This window comes from Taudactylus pleione, unplaced genomic scaffold (genome assembly GCF_031769625.1).
Source record: "Taudactylus pleione unplaced genomic scaffold, aTauple2 ptg001123l, whole genome shotgun sequence".
Lineage (NCBI taxonomy): Eukaryota > Metazoa > Chordata > Amphibia > Anura > Myobatrachidae > Taudactylus > Taudactylus pleione.
The window spans coordinates 3853236-3875249 of NW_028285524.1; the positions used below are offsets into that span (position 1 = coordinate 3853236).

At 47.7% G+C, this 22014-nt stretch overlaps 1 protein-coding gene across 2 annotated transcripts in view; it reads left to right on the forward strand.

The window, feature by feature from the left end:
* Positions 1–22014, forward strand: part of PAPPA2 (pappalysin 2) — a 303379-nt gene that overhangs the window by 148850 nt on the left and 132515 nt on the right. The window lies entirely within an intron of this gene.

Here is a 22014-nt window from a genome sequence, read left to right on the forward strand (position 1 = left end):
GTCCTCCTGCCATCACATTATCCAGCACTAGGCTGGTTATTGGGAGGAAGGGGTTAACACTATAGCAGGGAGACACACTTAGCGTGGTGTCCTCCTGACATCACATTATCCAGCACAAGGCTGGTTATAGGGAAGAGGGGGTAACACTATAGCAGGGAGATACACTTAGCGTGGTGTCCTCCTGCCATCACATTAACCAGCCCCAGACTATTCAGCATGTTTCTGGAATCTCTCAGAAAGCTGGTACACCGGCAGTGGTGTAATAAGGGGGTGCGTGTGGGGCACCTTGCCCTGGGCACCATCTGACAGGCCCGGCAGAGGGGTAGCTGATGTCCAGGGCGATGTCCAGTGCTCAGTAGCGTAACTAGGGCAGGGCCGGTGATGCCCCCGCACCGCCGGCCACGGTACTGGCCCATCCTAGTTAAACAGTGTAGTGTCGACCGCAGTGAGGAGCTCATTCAGAGTTTGTCGCTGCTGACAGCCACTCGCTCTGCATGTGGACAGGTGTTTTTTTTTTTTATCTCCGGCCGCTCGCAAAGCTGTGGGTGACCATCCACAGCTTGTGCGAGCGGGCTGGAGACAGTCATAATTATCATGACCGTCGGGCTTGCGACGAGACCCTGGGGTAGGGTCTAGCTGCCGCAAGCCCGAGTGTACTTCCTGCTCTAATAGAGCAGGAAGTCCACTACTGACATAACTAGTGATGTCAGTAACCTCTCCTAAAAATGCCAGACGTTCCTAAGGGAACGCATGCGTTTGTCTGCCCACAAAACAGGGCGAGCTGTCAATCAACATCGACAGCCGTCCCGTCTTGTTGTGAGCCACGTAGCAACTGACCTTCAGTCGCTCAGCTGGTCTCGCACATGCACCTGCTGGACGCAGTGCATACGCAAACATCGAGCTGCTTGCGATCGCTGTGCGCTCGCGAGTGGCTCTGAGTGAGCTCCTGAGTGCGGTCAGCATTTACTCAGGACTGGCGCTAGGCTTCCCTGCGCCCAGCACTGTCCTGTGCTGCACAGCCGCGCCCCTTCTCTCCCCCTGAGCGCTTACCTAATAGCGCCAGGCGAAGGGTGGGAGGCGGGCTCAGGATAGCCCATAGAGCCGCCAGTGCATTTACAGCAGCCTATGAGAGTCATACAGACTCTCATTGTCTGCTGCTGCTCCCATGCAAGAGCTGGGCTGGAGCTCACTCATGAGCTCCGCCTTCCAGCTCCTGTAGTGGGTTATGGGAGAGATGTCATGACGTCTCTCCCATAATGCAGAGTGCGCCAGCCCGGGAGGACTGCGGTGGTGCGGACGGCGGCGTGAGCAGGAGCGGGGATTCAAGTTAGTTTTTTTATTTTTTTTACTTGTGTGTTTGTCTAATGGGGGTACTGCATCAGGGGGGGAGGTGACCTCTACTAGGGACTACTACTAACGTATGGAGGTAACTACTATTGGGGGCACTGCATTGGGGGGGCTGTACTGGGGACTATTACTGGATAGGGGGATCACTACTGAGGGCCTGCATAAGTGGGACCACTACTGTGATCTGCATAAGGGGGACCACAACTGGGGGCACCGTATAAGGGGAACTAATGGCGGGCTGCATAAGAAGGACTACGACAGGGGGAACTGTGTAAGGGGCACTGCATATGGGGGATCACTACTGGGGGCACCGTATAATGGGAACTAATGGGTGACTGCATAAGGGGGACCACTACTAGGGGTAATGTATAAGGGGCACTACTAAGGGCCTGCATAAGAGGGATCACTACTGGGGACATTGTATACTTGGGGTACTGTATAAGAGGTACTACTTGGCGCCTGCATAAGAGGGACCACTACTGGGGGCACTGCAGAGGGTGGACTGTATAAGGGGCACTGCATTAAGGTGCATATGGAATGGAAAGAAATGTTCAGAGTGACGAGATAGGGATGTGTGTCATGTTGACACTCCCCATTTTTAAGTGTCCACGCCCATTTTTTGTCACACGCACATAGGGGGGGGTCCATTTTTAAACTTGTCCTGGGCTCCATATACCCTAGTTAAGCCACTGCCAGTGCTGTGACCAAATGCTTGATCCCAGCGCCTTAGTCCTGCTGTCCGGTGAGATGTATCCCCAGCAGGTCACATAAGTGTCCGATGGTGCCTAAGGGCGCATGCGCACGACGGAGGGAGCTCTGTCGTGCACATGCGCGAGACCCGGCGAGCGACGGGGAATCCGTCGCTCGGGGTCTCGCACCAAAGGGGGCGTGCTGTCAATGGTGAGTGGGCGTGCCGGGGGCGTGGCTGCCAGACGGAGGCGTTCCCATGGGAACGCCTACCGTCTGGGTCCGGCCCCACTGACATCACTAGTGATGTCAAAGGGAGTGATTTTGGCTCTGATAGAGCCAAAATCACTCCTGGGCTTGCGGCAGCGAGACCCTTCCGCAGGGTCTCGTCGCAAGCCCGATGGTCACGATGGTCTTGACCATCGCGACCATCATCATGGACGCTCGCATTAGCTGTGGGTGGTAACCCACAGCTATGCGAGCGTCCAGGAGGCCGCTCCAATGTTAGGTAGGAGGGCCCTGATTCAGAGCGAGCACTCTGGTCAGAGTGTCCGGCTCTGAATCAGGCCCAGTATGTCTGTTTTCAGTGCCGGTCAAGGCCCAGCAGCGGCTGACATGTGGCGCCAGCTAATAGCTGAGTGCAGCTCATTGACCGCCGGCCATTGAAGAGGGGTGACAATTTGAATTTGAGCCAATCACAGTGGTGACAATTTTGACAATCTGAGCCAATCACGGCGTGCACCGGCAGCCAATAGAAATCGGCCACAGTGAGCCATTCGTTGTAAGCCGCATCATGGCTGGCTACGCTGGTGGCGTCTAGCGTCAGATGTCTCTGGAAGAGTCAATTTGGCGGAAATGGGTGAAGAACTCCAGCGGCCGTGGAAGAGTCCACAAGACACCGGGCTCAAAAGAGAAGAGCTCCAGCGGCTGCAGAAGACGCTAGGAGACACTGGGCTCAATAGAGAAGAGCTCTGACAGCGCCGCTACTGGCCAGAATGGGCAAGCGACAGAAAAATGCGGCTGAGGACCGGAGAGTACTGCAGTGGTTGGGAAGTAAAAGAGCGAATGAAGATCCTCACTGCATCCTCTCCCACCCGACAGGTAGACCCTCTTTGAGGCCTTACCATCATTAACCCCTCCCTAGACCATCAGATTGTTAGGCAGTAGGCACGTAAGGGTCATGAGGCCTTAAGCCTGTGGCACAAATAGGCGGGCATTAGGCCCGTGCTCCTAAGGCTATAATTGACCCTGGGCAATAGGCCCAGGTCACATAAATAAGTGAGGTGCCAACTTTTCATCTTGCCTGGGTGCCAAACACTATAGTTATTCCCCTGGACCTTGGTCACTGCTACCTGGGTGAAGACTGCTGTGGCAGTGGGAGTTTGACAGCTGAAGGTGAAGACTACAGGAAGCACTGAGATCGTGGGAGTCGACCCACCTCGGGTGAAGAACACATAGTAATTGTGGATGAACTAGGCTTAGTTCAGCCAAAGACTACTGGACTGGTAAATCTAATTGCATTGTATTTTCATTCAATTGCATGCTATTTTAATTGTCAGGCATTAGGCCCATGGCCACTGTGGGCGTTAAGCCCTAACCAGCAGGGACGGCCTTTGTTAGGCGGACAATAAGCCTGAGCCAGAGAGGGCACTAGTCCCACAAGGTATAAGGGGCATTAGGCCCTATAGGGTTAATTTGGGATCCACATCATTAACCCATTGTTAGGTGTCATTGATCCCCTAGAAGGCAGGCACTAGGCCTGAGGCAGCAGAAGATGATTAAGCCCTGTAGTACTGTTGTTCTGATTTGATAAGAATGTATTGAGGTTTGTAACCTTGTTACCTCGTCAACTCAGCTACTACAATCAGGCCTCCATTAAAAGGTAGGCTGTAGTAAGGTACCTGTTTGTGATTATGGTAATGTTTTGTAACTGCATTATTCCCTTGTCCTGTAACAATTATTGCATTATTGGTGTAGATGCATTGTTGGGGAGCATAGTTGTAGCATGGTGATATGGAGTGCACTACATCCACCCTGTATTGCTGTTGGCAGGGTGCTGATGTATGTATGAGTAGTCAAGTTGGTGTGTGTGGTCAAAGGCGTCACCTACCTTGGTGTCACCTGGTGCGGATGCTCTGAGTCCTCCTGCGCGCCATAGGCGTGTGCTCCCGGAAGGGGCGTGGCTTTGCAGGAAAGGGCGTGACCTCGCCCGTGAAGCGATACCCCTTATGTGAGCCGATCTTGGGTGCGTTACCGCCTCCCGTTCTCGTCACACAGTGGGCTTCCCCAGTGCTCCTGCAGCTGTTGGGGCAGCCCACATTCTCTCCCTGCCTCTCTCCGCGTCCTGGCATCACGGTGACACCATCCGACGGGGTGACACCAAAATAGCAGAGCAGCTCTGCTATTTTGGTGTCAAACCCTTCGGATGGTGTCACCCAGTGCGGCCCGCCCCCAGTGGCAGTTCTAGGGGCGGGCTAACAGGGCAGTCGCCCAGAGCGCCGGCCCCTAGAGGGCACCACTGATTCCCCAGGAGGGCAAAAATAAAAATCCCATAAGAAAATTAAAAAAAAAACCAGCGCCAGTCACCCCCGCGTTGATATTTGTTATCAGCGGGCACCCGGCTCCCTCTCTGCAGCAGCAGTCGAAGCTCACTCCAGAGCTCCGGCTCCCGCATAGAGCACTATGGGAGGGACGTCCTGACGTCATGAAGTCTCTCCCATAGAACCGGAGCTCACTCCTGAGCTCCGGCTCCAGCAGAGAGCACTATGGGAGGGACGTCATGACATCTCTCCCATAGATCTGTGGTGGAGCCGCGGTCGGACCAGACGGCAGCGGACGCAGGAGTGGGGCCTAAGGTAAGTATTATGTTTGTATGTTTTATTTTTCAGGAGGGAGACATGGGGCATTACTACTGGGGGCATGTCTATAAGGAGGCATTACTACTGGGGGCATGTCTATAAGGGGGCATTACTACTGGGGGCATGTCTATAAAGGGGCAATACTACTGGGGACATGTCTATAAGGGGGCATTACTACTGGGGGCACTAATGGGGGCATTACAACTGTGGGCACTACTATAGGGGGCATTCCTACTGTGGGCACTACTACAGGGGGCATTATTACTGGGAGCACTACTAATGTGGGCACTACTATAGGGGGCATTACCAATGGAGGCACTACTATAGGGTACTTTACCAATGGGGGCATTAACACTGTGGGTACTACTGAGGGCACTGCATGGGGAGCACCAATACTGGGGCCACTGTGTAAGAGACACCACTGCTGTGAGCATTCTATAAGGGGCACCACTACTGTGGGCATTGTATTAGGGGCACTACTACTCAGTACTGTGGACCTTGTGTATAAGGGGCACTAATTTGAGCATTGTGTAAAAGGGGCACCACTGTGTGTCATAACATGAATAAGGGACTAATGTGTGGCGTAATTTGAATTGGGGATACTGTATTATAGAGGGCATAACTGTGTGTGGCACAATGTATTATACAGGGCATTACTGCGTGTGACATAATGTATTATACAGGGAATTACTGCGTGTGACATAATGTATTATACAGGGCATTACTGCGTGTGGCATAATGTATTATACAAATTCTTACTGCGTGTGGCATAATGTGTTAAACAGGGCATTACTGCATGTGGCATAATGTGTTATAAAAGCCATTACTGCATGTGGCATAATGTGTTATACAGGGCATAACTGCATGTGGCATAATGTGTTTATAAAGGGCATTACTGTGTGTGGAATTATGTGTTATAAAGGGCATTACTGCACATGGCAATTAATCGCCACGAGGGGAGAGCTTGAGGGGAAGCCCAGCACCTTCGTAAGTGCTGGGCACGACCTACAGTGTGATGAATTGGGGGTCATCCGCAAGGACACACCCCCTTTCCGGAAGCGCATGCGCTTTCAGTGCAAGCTGAGGAACGTCTTCTAAAAAAAAGTTGGCAACTAAAAGTTGGCCCTAAGCTCCACAATGTCTAGAACCGGCCCTGCCCGCACCCCCCTTGTGATGCCAGTGTGTGTGGTAAACACTAAAGAAAGAAGTCAGTATAGTTAAGCCGTGTAGGTGGCTGTTGTTTTGTGTTTATCTACAGGTACCGAGATCCGGATCATTTGTCCACTGCCCAAATTAATTATGCCAAAATCCTTGTTAGTGAAGGGAAATGGCAAGTGGGTCATGTGTACCTGACCCCCCTCTGTGGGTTCCAAGAGTCAAATTTATTGACCAAGGATAGCTACCCCTGCACAACTACACATACTTATTCAAAATGACAAATTATGGAGCCTGTGCCCGCTTTACTGCCCTATTCATGCCAAAATCCTTGTTGCTCAAGACAAATGACAAGTGGGTCATATGTACCTGACCCCCCTCTGTGGGTTCCAAGAGTCAAATTTATTGACCAAGGATAGTTACCCCTGCACAACTACACATACTTATTCAAAATGACAAATTATGGAGCCTGTGCCCGCTTTACTGCCCTATTCATACCCAAAACCTTATTTGTCAAAGCAAATGGCAAGTGGGTTATATGTACCAGATCACCCTCTGTGGGATCCAAGTGTAACATTTGATGACTGAAGCTAGTTAACCCCTGCACAACTACAGCTTCTTATTCAAAATGACAAAATATGGTGCCTGTGCCCGCTTTACTGCCCTATTCATGCCAAAATCCTTGTTGCTCAAGACAAATGACAAGTGGGTCATATGTACCAGACCACCCTCTGTGGGTTTCAAGTGTAACATTTGATGACCGAAGCTAGTTAACCCCTGCACAACTACAGCTTCTTATTCAAAATTACAAATTTTGGAGAGTGTGCCCGTTTACTGCCCTATTCATGCCAAAATCCTTGTTGGTCAAGACAAATGACAAGTGGGTCATATGTACCAGACCACCCTCTGTGGGTTTCAAGTGTAACATTTGATGACCGAAGCTAGTTAACCCCTGCACAACTACAGCTTCTTATTCAAAATTACAAATTCTGGAGCCTGTGCCCGTTTACTGCCCTATTCATGCCAAAATCCTTGTTGGTCAAGACAAATGACAAGTGGGTCATATGTACCAGACCACCCTCTGTGGGTTTCAAGTGTAACATTTGATGACCGAAGCTAGTTAACCCCTGCACAACTACAGCTTCTTATTCAAAATTACAAATTCTGGAGCCTGTGCCCGTTTACTGCCCTATTCATGCCAAAATCCTTGTTGGTCAAGACAAATGACAAGTGGGTCATATGTACCAGACCACCCACTGTGGGTTTCAAGTGTAACATTTGATGACCGAAGCTAGTTAACCCCTGCACAACTACAGCTTCTTATTCAAAATGAGATAATCTGGTGCCTGTGCCCGTTTACTGCCCTATTCATGCCAAAATCCTTGTTGGTCAAGGCAAATGACAAGTGGGTGATATGTATCAGACCACCCTCTGTGGGTTTCAAGTGTAACATTTGATGACCGAAGCTAGTTAACCCCTGCACAACTACAGCTTCTTATTCAAAATTACAAATTCTGGAGCCTGTGCCCGCTTTACTGCCCTATTCATACCCAAAACCTTATTTGTCAAAGCAAATGGCAAGTGGGTTATATGTACCAGATCACCCTCTGTGGGATCCAAGTGTAACATTTGATGACTGAAGGTAGTTAACCCCTGCACAACTACAGCTTCTTATTCAAAATGACAAAATATGGTGCCTGTGCCCGCTTTACTGCCCTATTCATGCCAAAATCCTTGTTGCTCAAGACAAATGACAAGTGGGTCATATGTACCAGACCACCCTCTGTGGGTTTCAAGTGTAACATTTGATGACCGAAGCTAGTTAACCCCTGCACAACTACAGCTTCTTATTCAAAATTACAAATTTTGGAGAGTGTGCCCGTTTACTGCCCTATTCATGCCAAAATCCTTGTTGGTCAAGACAAATGACAAGTGGGTCATATGTACCAGACCACCCTCTGTGGGTTTCAAGTGTAACATTTGATGACCGAAGCTAGTTAACCCCTGCACAACTACAGCTTCTTATTCAAAATTACAAATTCTGGAGCCTGTGCCCGTTTACTGCCCTATTCATGCCAAAATCCTTGTTGGTCAAGACAAATGACAAGTGGGTCATATGTACCAGACCACCCTCTGTGGGTTTCAAGTGTAACATTTGATGACCGAAGCTAGTTAACCCCTGCACAACTACAGCTTCTTATTCAAAATTACAAATTCTGGAGCCTGTGCCCGTTTACTGCCCTATTCATGCCAAAATCCTTGTTGGTCAAGACAAATGACAAGTGGGTCATATGTACCAGACCACCCACTGTGGGTTTCAAGTGTAACATTTGATGACCGAAGCTAGTTAACCCCTGCACAACTACAGCTTCTTATTCAAAATGAGATAATCTGGTGCCTGTGCCCGTTTACTGCCCTATTCATGCCAAAATCCTTGTTGGTCAAGGCAAATGACAAGTGGGTGATATGTATCAGACCACCCTCTGTGGGTTTCAAGTGTAACATTTGATGACCGAAGCTAGTTAACCCCTGCACAACTACAGCTTCTTATTCAAAATTACAAATTCTGGAGCCTGTGCCCGTTTACTGCCCTATTCATGCCAAAATCCTTGTTGGTCAAGACAAATGACAAGTGGGCCATATGTACCAGACCACCCTCTGTGGGTTTCAAGTGTAACATTTGATGACCGAAGCTAGTTAACCCCTGCACAACTACAGCTTCTTATTCAAAATGAGATAATCTGGTGCCTGTGCCCGTTTACTGCCCTATTCATGCCAAAATCCTTGTTGGTCAAGGCAAATGACAAGTGGGTGATATGTATCAGACCACCCTCTGTGGATTTCAAGTGTAACATTTGATGACCGAAGCTAGTTAACCCCTGCACAACTACAGCTTCTTATTCAAAATGAGATAATCTGGTGCCTGTGCCCGTTTACTGCCCTATTCATGCCAAAATCCTTGTTGGTCAAGACAAATGACAAGTGGGTCATATGTACCAGACCACCCTCTGTGGGTTTCAAGTGTAACATTTGATGACCGAAGCTAGTTAACCCCTGCACAACTACAGCTTCTTATTCAAAATTACAAATTCTGGAGCCTGTGCCCGTGTACTGCCCTATTCATGCCAAAATCCTTGTTGGTCAAGACAAATGACAAGTGGGTCATATGTACCAGACCACCCACTGTGGGTTTCAAGTGTAACATTTGATGACCGAAGCTAGTTAACCCCTGCACAACTACAGCTTCTTATTCAAAATGAGATAATCTGGTGCCTGTGCCCGTTTACTGCCCTATTCATGCCAAAATCCTTGTTGGTCAAGGCAAATGACAAGTGGGTGATATGTATCAGACCACCCTCTGTGGGTTTCAAGTGTAACATTTGATGACCGAAGCTAGTTAACCCCTGCACAACTACAGCTTCTTATTCAAAATGAGATAATCTGGTGCCTGTGCCCGTTTACTGCCCTATTCATGCCAAAATCCTTGTTGGTCAAGGCAAATGACAAGTGGGTGATATGTATCAGACCACCCTCTGTGGATTTCAAGTGTAACATTTGATGACCGAAGCTAGTTAACCCCTGCACAACTACAGCTTCTTATTCAAAATGAGATAATCTGGTGCCTGTGCCCGTTTACTGCCCTATTCATGCCAAAATCCTTGTTGGTCAAGACAAATGACAAGTGGGTCATATGTACCAGACCACCCTCTGTGGGTTTCAAGTGTAACATTTGATGACCGAAGCTAGTTAACCCCTGCACAACTACAGCTTCTTATTCAAAATTACAAATTCTGGAGCCTGTGCCCGTTTACTGCCCTATTCATGCCAAAATCCTTGTTGGTCAAGACAAATGACAAGTGGGTCATATGTACCAGACCACCCTCTGTGGGTTTCAAGTGTAACATTTGATGACCAAAGCTAGTTAACCCCTGCACAACTACAGCTTCTTATTCAAAATGAGATAATCTGGTGCCTGTGCCCGCTTTACTGCCCTATTCATGCCAAAATCCTTGTTCTTCAAGGCAAATGACAAGTGGGTCATATGTACTAGACCACCCTCTGTGGGTTTCAAGTGTAACATTTGATGACCGAAGCTAGTTAACCCCTGCACAACTACAGCTTCTTATTCAAAATGAGATAATCTGGTGCCTGTGCCCGATTTACTGCCCTATTCATGCCAAAATCCTTGTTGGTCAAGACAAATGACAAGTGGGTCATATGTACCAGACCACCCTCTGTGGGTTTCAAGTGTAACATTTGATGACCGAAGCTAGTTAACCCCTGCACAACTACAGCTTCTTAATCAAACTGAGATAATCTGGTGCATGTGCCCACTTTACTGCCCTATTCATGCCAAAATCCTTGTTGGTCAAGGCAAATGACAAGTGGGTCATATGTACCAGACCACCCTCTGTGGATTTCAAGTGTAACATTTGATGACCGAAGCTAGTTAACCCCTGCACAACTACAGCTTCTTATTCAAAATGAGATAATCTGGTGCCTGTGCCCACTTTACTGCCCTATTCATGCCAAAATCCTTGTTGGTCAAGACAAATGACAAGTAGGTCATATGTACCAGACCACCCTCTGTGGGTTTCAAGTGTAACATTTGAAGACCGAAGCTAGTTAACCCCTGCACAACTACAGCTTCTTATTCAAAATTACAAATTCTGGAGCCTGTGCCCGTTTACTGCCCTATTCATGCCAAAATCCTTGTTGGTCAAGACAAATGACAAGTGGGTCATATGTACCAGACCACCCTCTGTGGGTTTCAAGTGTAACATTTGATGACCGAAGCTAGTTAACCCCTGCACAACCACAGCTTCTTATTCAAAATGAGATAATCTGGTGCCTGTGCCCGCTTTACTGTCCTATTCATGCCAAAATCCTTGTTGGTCAAGGCAAATGACAAGTGGGTCATATGTACCAGACCACCCTCTGTGGGTTTCAAGTGTAACATTTGATGACCGAAGCTAGTTAACCCCTGCACAACTACAGCTTCTTATTCAAAATTACAAATTCTGGAGCCTGTGCCCGTTTACTGCCCTATTCATGCCAAAATCCTTGTTGGTCAAGACAAATGACAAGTGGGTCATATGTACCAGACCACCCTCTGTGGGTTTCAAGTGTAACATTTGATGACCGAAGCTAGTTAACCCCTGCACAACTAGAGCTTCTTATTCAAAATTACAAATTCTGGAGCCTGTGCCCGTTTACTGCCCTATTCATGCCAAAATCCTTGTTGGTCAAGACAAATGACAAGTGGGTCATATGTACCAGACCACCCTCTGTGGGTTTCAAGTGTAACATTTGATGACCGAAGCTAGTTAACCCCTGCACAACTACAGCTTCTTATTCAAAATAAGATAATCTGGTGCCTGTGCCCGTTTACTGCCCTATTCATGCCAAAATCCTTGTTGGTCAAGGCAAATGACAAGTGGGTGATATGTATCAGACCACCCTCTGTGGATTTCAAGTGTAACATTTGATGACCAAAGCTAGTTAACCCCTGCACAACTACAGCTTCTTTTTCAAAATGAGATAATCTGGTGCCTGTGCCCGCTTTACTGCCCTATTCATGCCAAAATCCTTGTTGGTCAAGGTAAATGACAAGTGGGTCATATGTACCAGACCACCCTCTGTGGGTTTCAAGTGTAACATTTGATGACCGAAGCTAGTTAACCCCTGCACAACTACAGCTTCTTATTCAAAATTACAAATTGTGGAGCCTGTGCCCGTTTACTGCCCTATTCATGCCAAAATCCTTGTTGGTCAAGACAAATGACAAGTGGGTCATATGTACCAGACCACCCTCTGTGGGTTTCAAGTGTAACATTTGATGACCGAAGTTAGTTAACCCCTGCACAACTACAGCTTCTTATTCAAAGTGAGATAATCTGGTGCCTGTGCCCGTTTACTGCCTTATTCATGCCAAAATCCTTGTTGGTCAAGGCAAATGACAAGTGGGTGATATGTATCAGACCACCCTCTGTGGATTTCAAGTGTAACATTTGATGACCGAAGCTAGTTAACCCCTGCACAACTACAGCTTCTTATTCAAAATTACAAATTCTGGAGCCTGTGCCCGTTTACTGCCCTATTCATGCCAAAATCCTTGTTGGTCAAGACAAATGACAAGTGGGTCATATGTACCAGACCACCCTCTGTGGGTTTCAAGTGTAACATTTGATGACCGAAGCTAGTTAACCCCTGCCCAACCACAGCTTCTTATTCAAAATGAGATAATCTGGAGCCTGTGCCTGCTTTACTGTCCTATTCATGCCAAAATCCTTGTTGGTCAAGACAAATGACAAGTGGGTCATATGTACCAGACCACCCTCTGTGGGTTTCAAGTGTAACATTTGATGACCGAAGCTAGTTAACCCCTGCACAACTACAGCTTCTTATTCAAAATGAGATAATCTGGTGCCTGTGCCCGTTTACTGCCCTATTCATGCCAAAATCCTTGTTGGTCAAGGCAAATGACAAGTGGGTCATATGTACCATACCACCCTCTGTGGGTTTCAAGTGTAACATTTGATGACCGAAGCTAGTTAACCCCTGCACAACTTCAGCTTCTTATTCAAAATGAGATAATCTGGTGCCTGTGCCCGCTTTACTGCCCTATTCATGCCAAAATCCTTGTTGGTCAAGACAAATGACAAGTGGGTCATATGTACCAGACCACCCTCTGTGGGTTTCAAGTGTAACATTTGATGACCAAAGCTAGTTAACCCCTGCACAACTACAGCTTCTTATTCAAAATGAGATAATCTGGTGCCTGTGCCCACTTTACTGCCCTATTCATGCCAAAATCCTTGTTGGTCAAGGCAAATGACAAGTGGGTCATATGTACCAGACCACCCTCTGTGGATTTCAAGTGTAACATTTGATGACCGAAGCTAGTTAACCCCTGCACAACTACAGCTTCTTATTCAAAATGAGATAATCTGGTGCCTGTGCCCACTTTACTGCCCTATTCATGCCAAAATCCTTGTTGGTCAAGACAAATGACAAGTGGGTCATATGTACCAGACCACCCTCTGTGGGTTTCAAGTGTAACATTTGATGACCGAAGCTAGTTAACCCCTGCACAACTACAGCTTCTTATTCAAAATTACAAATTCTGGAGCCTGTGCCCGTTTACTGCCCTATTCATGCCAAAATCCTTGTTGGTCAAGACAAATGACAAGTGGGTCATATGTACCAGACCACCCTCTGTGGGTTTCAAGTGTAACATTTGATGACCGAAGCTAGTTAACCCCTGCACAACCACAGCTTCTTATTCAAAATGAGATAATCTGGTGCCTGTGCCCGCTTTACTGTCCTATTCATACCAAAATCCTTGTTGGTCAAGGCAAATGACAAGTGTGTCATATGTACCAGACCACCCTCTGTGGGTTTCAAGTGTAACATTTGATGACCGAAGCTAGTTAACCCCTGCACAACTACAGCTTCTTATTCAAAATTACAAATTCTGGAGCCTGTGCCCGTTTACTGCCCTATTCATGCCAAAATCCTTGTTGGTCAAGACAAATGACAAGTGGGTCATATGTACCAGACCACCCTCTGTGGGTTTCAAGTGTAACATTTGATGACCAAAGCTAGTTAACCCCTGCACAACTACAGCTTCTTATTCAAGATGAGATAATCTGGTGCCTGTGCCCACTTTACTGCCCTATTCATGCCAAAATCCTTGTTGGTCAAGACAAATGACAAGTGGGTCATATGTACCAGACCACCCTCTGTGGGTTTCAAGTGTAACATTTGATGACCGAAGCTAGTTAACCCCTGCACAACTACAGCTTCTTATTCAAAATTACAAATTCTGGAGCCTGTGCCCGTTTACTGCCCTATTCATGCCAAAATCCTTGTTGGTCAAGACAAATGACAAGTGGGTCATATGTACCAGACCACCCTCTGTGGGTTTCAAGTGTAACATTTGATGACCGAAGCTAGTTAACCCCTGCACAACCACAGCTTCTTATTCAAAATGAGATAATCTGGTGCCTGTGCCCGCTTTACTGTCCTATTCATACCAAAATCCTTGTTGGTCAAGGCAAATGACAAGTGTGTCATATGTACCAGACCACCCTCTGTGGGTTTCAAGTGTAACATTTGATGACCGAAGCTAGTTAACCCCTGCACAACTACAGCTTCTTATTCAAAATTACAAATTCTGGAGCCTGTGCCCGTTTACTGCCCTATTCATGCCAAAATCCTTGTTGGTCAAGACAAATGACAAGTGGGTCATATGTACCAGACCACCCTCTGTGGGTTTCAAGTGTAACATTTGATGACCGAAGCTAGTTAACCCCTGCACAACTACAGCTTCTTATTCAAAATGAGATAATCTGGTGCCTGTGCCCGTTTACTGCCCTATTCATGCCAAAATCCTTGTTGGTCAAGGCAAATGACAAGTGGGTGATATGTATCAGACCACCCTCTGTGGATTTCAAGTGTAACATTTGATGACCGAAGCTAGTTAACCCCTGCACAACTACAGCTTCTTATTCAAAATGAGATAATCTGGTGCCTGTGCCCGCTTTACTGCCCTATTCATGCCAAAATCCTTGTTGGTCAAGACAAATGACAAGTGGGTCATATGTACCATACCACCCTCTGTGGGTTTCAAGTGTAACATTTGATGACCAAAGCTAGTTAACCCCTGCACAACTACAGCTTCTTATTCAAAATGAGATAATCTGGTGCCTGTGCCCACTTTACTGCCCTATTCATGCCAAAATCCTTGTTGGTCAAGGCAAATGACAAGTGGGTCATATGTACCAGACCACCCTCTGTGGGTTTCAAGTGTAACATTTGATGACCGAAGCTAGTTAACCCCTGCACAACTACAGCTTCTTATTCAAAATTACAAATTCTGGAGCCTGTGCCCGTTTACTGCCCTATTCATGCCAAAATCCTTGTTGGTCAAGACAAATGACAAGTGGGTCATATGTACCAGACCACCCTCTGTGGGTTTCAAGTGTAACATTTGATGACCGAAGCTAGTTAACCCCTGCACAACTAGAGCTTCTTATTCAAAATTACAAATTCTGGAGCCTGTGCCCGTTTACTGCCCTATTCATGCCAAAATCCTTGTTGGTCAAGACAAATGACAAGTGGGTCATATGTACAAGACCACCCTCTGTGGGTTTCAAGTGTAACATTTGATGACCGAAGCTAGTTAACCCCTGCACAACTACAGCTTCTTATTCAAAATGAGATAATCTGGTGCCTGTGCCCGTTTACTGCCCTATTCATGCCAAAATCCTTGTTGGTCAAGGCAAATGACAAGTGGGTGATATGTATCAGACCACCCTCTGTGGATTTCAAGTGTAACATTTGATGACTGAAGCTAGTTAACCCCTGCACAACTACAGCTTCTTATTCAAAATGAGATAATCTGGTGCCTGTGCCCGCTTTACTGCCCTATTCATGCCAAAATCCTTGTTGGTCAAGACAAATGATAAGTGGGTCATATGTACCAGACCACCCTCTGTGGGTTTCAAGTGTAACATTTGATGACCGAAGCTAGTTAACCCCTGCACAACTACAGCTTCTTATTCAAAATGAGATAATCTGGTGCCTGTGCCAACTTTACTGCCCTATTCATGCCAAAATCCTTGTTGGTCAAAGCAAATGACAAGTGGGTCATATGTACGAGACCACCCTCTGTGGATTTCAAGTGTAACATTTGATGACCAAAGCTAGTTAACCCCTGCACAACTACAGCTTCTTATTCAAAATGACAAAATGTGGTGCCTGTGCCCGCTTTACTGCCCTTTTCATGCCCAAATCCTTATTGTGCCAGGAAAATAATAATTGTAGACTGTGTAAGGGACATAATTCTTTGTTTACATAGTGTTAGTGTAGTGATCTAACTTTATTTAAATATTTTAATGTAAGATTTTCTGAATAAGAAGTTGGAGCTTGAATAAGAAGTGAATAAGAAATGAATAAGTGAATAAGAAATGAATAAGAAGCTGGCCGAATAAGAAGCCAACTTCAGCCTCGTGGCAGACTATGGTATTCTAATGCAACTTTGGCTGTTTAAACTGTTTATTTTGGTTGCCATGACATTCCGCTGACTTCAGTGTTACTCATGTGCTTAGTATTACTATCAGTGCTGAGGGCTGACTGATCCACTGCGGAGATTTGTCACTGCTGGTTTATAAGGCTGTGTACATCATTGACTCTTGGCCTGTGGCAGTATTAGCTTACTTAGGCACTGCGTTCTGTGGGCCTGATTCAGCAAGAATCGCAGTTGCTTATACGTACGTAATCGGCCGATTGTTGCGTTGTGCGCATGTTGTATGCTTCGCAGTGCACGTGCGCAAACTAGCTATTGCGATCAGGACTGCGTTCACAGAGGCTACACAGACCCATGACAGAGTGATTGACCTGAAGGGCCGTTTGTGGGTGGTAACGGGGGTTGGTCAGGTGAGCGCAGGTGTGCCAGTGCGTTGGGGCGGCATTGCAGGGGCATGTATAAATCAGCCACTGCGATACCATATGCAGCCTGAGGCCTCATATCGTGCGCTGAAGTAAGCAATTCTTGAGTGAGGCAGGCCGCCTTAACTGTGCTCAGAGCCGTAACTAGACTTTTTGGTGCCCTGTGCCAGAGAGCATTGGTGCCCCCCCCTCCCCATTTTTTAACTGGGGACATAAAATAGAGCACCTGAAAAAGGGCCATGGCCTCATGCGGAAGGGCCAGGGAAGAGATAGGGGAGGCCAGGAGATGCTGGGGAAAAATGAAGAGGAAGCTACAGGTGAGAATGATAATAAACAGGAAAATTGACAGGCCCAAACAGCACCCCCTGCCTTGCAGTGCCCTGTGCTATGGCACTGGTGGCACTTCCCTAGTTACGGCCCTGACTGTGCGTATGGATCCGATGTTACCGATTATTTTGCTATGTTGCCCAAGTATACGGATGTAAGGGGAAGTGGGCGTCCTTATGTTAGGCTGTGATCGCAATGCGAATTCAAACATTTACAGATCACCGGATAAAGGTGGGTAAACCGCGCTCACTGGTGTGACTGTAGGAGAGGAGTGGGGGGGGAGGAGGGGGGGGGGGGGTCAGGAGAGGAAGTGTTCGTGTATCTGAAGGGATGGTGGATGGGGAGTGTGAGAGTGCTGCACCTACGGTAGGAGTACCTGATCCTACCTGAGATAAAGACTGGTAGAAGTTGGGTAAGGTGCGCTCTCTAGTGGGTGAGGGAGTGTGTAGTGTTGGTATACAGTATAATCAGTGAGATGTGTAACAGAGAGACTGAAGCAATGGTGCTGGGTCAAAGGCTTTATTAAGTAGGCACAATGCTGCTTGAGAACAAATGACCCAGGGGCAATGGGGTAGATCAGAGTGGTGGCACGGGGGGGAAGGTGGGTGGACCGTTTTAGGGGGCTCCTTGCCGTGCGGTTCTGGACCAGCACGTTGTCCCTGCTGGACCTTTGGTCAACAGTCTTGACACCCGGCAGTGTGGTGGTAGAAGTGCTTGGGGTGGATGGGATAGCGGCGTCCCGCAAATGTACTACTTACCTACCGGTAGGTGCCTGGGTAGGCATTGCGATATGGGAGGATGGTGGTGATGATCGGCAGTCTTTTGTAGTTCAGCACGCCAGGTGACTGTGTTCGCTGGCTGCTCCTCGTATGCTGCGGCTCCTGGTGTGGATGTGCCCATGCTAATGAATCTGGCACTCCGTATTTTATGCTGGCAGACTGGTGGTGTCTGGGTCAGTGATGTAGCCGGACCCAGGCTGGGTCTGCGGTTCAGAAGGCTGCAGCCGGCTGGCGGCTCCGTGGTGTGGGATGCGCGCCTAATTCCCCTGTGCGTGTGCCGCGTGGGAAAGCGGGACGGCCGGGGGTGTGTGTCCGGATCGGGGAAGCCGCTTGCTGGAGGTGTTGAGCGGCTCCTCGTGACTCTCCTGCGTGTGAGGTCACCGGATCTGGGCGGGAGTAAGTGGGCTGGGTGCCGGGAGTGCTGTGGTCACAAGGTGGGGATGCCGCTCGCCGGAGGTGCGGCGGCTCCTTGGGGCAGGCAGTTACTGCTGACAGCAGGGGAGATCTCTGGCGATCACGTGGGGTTCCGTATCACGGTTCTGTGATGGTGGCTGGTGTGGGTCTCCAACGCGTTTCGGCTGTGCCTTAATCATGGAGGTTACTGGTGTGTGGTGTAATGGCGTCTTAAGTACTGGTTTACGGGTGGGTGTGTCTGGAAGTAGCCAGTGGGGAGGAGGTGTGTGTGTAGTGGGCGTGGTCGATGGGTGGTGGAAGTGTGGAAGGGCTCGGTGGTGGGAAGCCTTAGGGAAATGTAAGGGGAGTGGCCGGACGGGAGAGGGATGCTAGGTGCGGGGGCGGCAGTAGAGGGGAGCAGTGGATTGAATGGCTGATGGTCTGTGGGAGGTGATGATGTTGAGGGCAGGTGGCTAAGGGGGGTGGTTCGAGGATGAGTTGCGAATAAAAAAATAAATCAATAAGGCTGAGCGTGTGTATTGGAGGCTTTCCCACGCGGCACACGCACAGGGGAATTAGGCACGCATCCCACACCACGGAGCCGCCAGCCCGCTGCAGCCTTCTGATCCGCAGACCCAGCCCGGGTCCGGCTACATCACTGACCCAGACACCACCAGTCTGCCAGCACAACATACGGAGTGCCAGATTCATTAGCACGGGCACATCCACACCAGGAGCCGCAGCAAATGAGGAGCAGCCAGCGAACACAGTCACCTGGCGTGCTGAACTACAAAAGACTGCCGATCATCACCACCATCCTCCCATATCGCAACGCCTACCCAGGCACCTACCAGTAGGTAAGTTGTACATTTGCAGGACGCCGCTACCCCATCCACCCCAAGGACTTCCACCACCACACTGCCGGGTGTCAAGACTGTTGACCAAAGGTCCAGCAGGGACAACGTGCTGGTCCAGAACCGCACAGCAAGGAGCCCCCTAAAAGGGTCCACCCACCTTCCCCCCGTGCCACCACTCTGATCTACCCTATTGCCCTTGGGTCATTTGTTCTCAAGCAGCATTGTGCCTACTTAATAAAGCCTTTGACCCAGCAACAATCAAATCAGTATTCATCATTGGTGGACAGGGCAGTGTTTTTCACTGTGCCGCTAGTGCTAGGCACTTATCACTGGCCTATAAGAAATGACAGGGACATGTATTCATCAAGTGAACGCTAATTGTAATTTACCGTTTGCTGATTGTAATTTCTATAACCGGCTTCTTGTTGGCGTTGTGATGCCTAATCGATCCTATAGGGGCAATGCATTCTGGGAGTTTAACCATAATGCTTTGCATCTGGTCTTCTTACCACGGCAACCGGCTGTAAGGAGCTTACAGCCTCATTTATCAACGAGTTTATAACTCAAAACTAGTGATAAATATCACTTTTTATGATAAATGGTGCTCCAGCCAATCAGCTCCCAACTGTCATTTTCCTAACAGTTGACATAAAAAGTGATATTTATCACTAGTTTTGAGTGATAAACTCCTTGATAAATGAGGCCCTTAGAGCTCGTTCTTGTTCTGCTCTAATGGCGTCCTCACTATCCATCTGCGCATGCTCCAGACACGGCTAGCCCCTCCTTGCCGCCTGCCACTCATTTTAGCCACTCCTCCGTTATTCGTTTGTCAGTGCTATAGCCAAGTACAAATAACACTAGATGCCTTTTTTTCGTTTTCAATCGCCGACTAGATAAATCTTGATAAATGAAGTTAGGGATAACTAAAATAGTGCGGCAAAGTTTGGTGCTAATTAACACAAATTTTAGCTATCAATAAATAGGGCCCTCAATTAGGTGCGATATGTGCCGTTTTCGCTGTAAATTATCGCACCCACGATTGTGCGGTAAATTATCGCACCCGCGTTATTCAAATAGTAAGAAACAGGCTAAAGTTTCCACCATCTCAGACCAAGAGCGGGATGCATGACGCATCTCACTCGCAATGCAATGCATTCTGCGACGCCGGTATGCATGACAATCCCCGTAAAAGACCGCTCTGTCAGTAACAGTGGCCCTTTGCGTTGGAGGGACTTCCTGTTCCATAACCCAGAAGCCCCTCCGGCGTCCTTGTACTAATGGTGCATATGAGAAATGCGGTCAAACCCGCATTTTCGTGGACTTACCACATTTCTTGGCTGGCTGCATCCCGGACAGGTGAAAAAAAAGCAAAATCCCTATCTTTGCCTAAAAATGTGGAACCCCCTCCCCCCAAATGATAAATTACCCCCCCAAAATTTCATATGTTGCGTAATTTGGCAAAAAAACGACAGGACACAAAAAAATTTTTTTTATAAAAATTAATTTAATGTATTGAGTCTGGCATTTTCGGGGGGCTATATGGATGCGTCAAGTGTTTTAAACATTGAATGTGGTTGCCGCAGCCGGTTTTTAAACGTTTTTTAAAAGTGCGAATTTACTATACAAAAATATACTTGTACCCATTTTAACGTACCCCTAATTTACGTGGAACACTAATTTCCTGGAAAAAATAGCTTTCTGTAATTTTTTTTTATTTTTTCAAATACGCAAATTACCGCCAACCAACGCAATTTTAGTGTCCTAAATACTTTTATTACAGCCAATAATACACTTCTAAATTAATTGAATTAAATTAATTTCCGATGTACGTCAGACATTTTTTGGGGTACAGATGCAATTTCCTGCATGTCCTGACTTTTTCGCCTATTTCACCTACCCGTTTTTGGCTTTTTTTTTTGCGAAAACGGGAGCGTGCATGCAATAATTGGCCAATTAATTGAATACGGCCCTAAGTACAGTAGTTGTACAGAGAGAAGAGCATAAAATTAAGGCGAAACCTTGAGATATCCACACAGAGTGAGAGGATGATAGGAGGCATTGGAGAAGGAACGGAGAATGAGTGTTTGAGCCGGTAGAAAGCGAACTAGGCTATTGGTGAAACAAGCATATTTAAAGGTTAGGGTAAAATGCTAATGGAGAGCTGGCAGGGCCGGCTCTGGGGGTGTTCGACCAGTTCGGTCGCACTGGGGCACCACCCATAGAGGGCACACCCCTCCCCAACATCCCGATTTCAGCGAGACAGTACTGTCCTGCTGTTCCACCCGTGGGCCTAAGTGGCCCGCGGGTGGTCAAATCGGGAGTCTGTGCGGTGGTGCCGAACCCCCGGAATGTGAATGGATGCGCGCGGCATCCATTCACTGATGGCAGAGGGCTGGGAGAAGCCCAGCCAGTGACGGAGGGCTGGGCTTTACCCCCAGCCTGACGTTATTTGGAGGTGTGCCATGCGGGCACGCCTCCAAATAACGTCACGCAGGGGGTATGGCCTATGGTAATGAGGCCACGTGCGTTTACAGGGCGCTATGTACTGGGCCGGCACAGGGTGCTCAGACCCCTGGAGCCGGCTCTGAGAGCTGGGCTAGGTGCAAGCAGGTGTTGGGAAAGTATGTAATACTGTGGGTGGTTCCTGGCAGAAGGGGATATCTTGCAGAGGGTGTCATTATAGGAGATGAAATGGGTGGCAAAGTCCAGGGTTGTAAGTGAGGAGGGAAATGTGAAAAGAGCTTAAGATGCCCTTTCATATTGGTTTGTTTTGGTGTGGAATGTACTAGTACAGAGCTGCATCAGTGCTGGCACTTAATAAATACTGAATAAGAAAAAAGGAAAAATATGAAAACATAAATTCTATCTTTTTTTTCTTGGACCTATAACTGTCACACTGTAAATAATGCACCAATACTACGTATACCTGGGGAGCCAGGCAATTCATTTCTACTAAACATTTCTGGGTTTATGCAAATTAGTTCAAAGTACTGTAACTATGAGGATAATGAACACTTGCCTACTTTTGAAAAAGCAATTCAGGGAGATTGTGAAAGTAACACCTACAGTATGAGTGCTACAGTACATCCGAGAGGCGTGTCATGTCATGAATTGATTTACATCCAAATGTAAATGAGCCCCAGAGCAGTTAGTAAG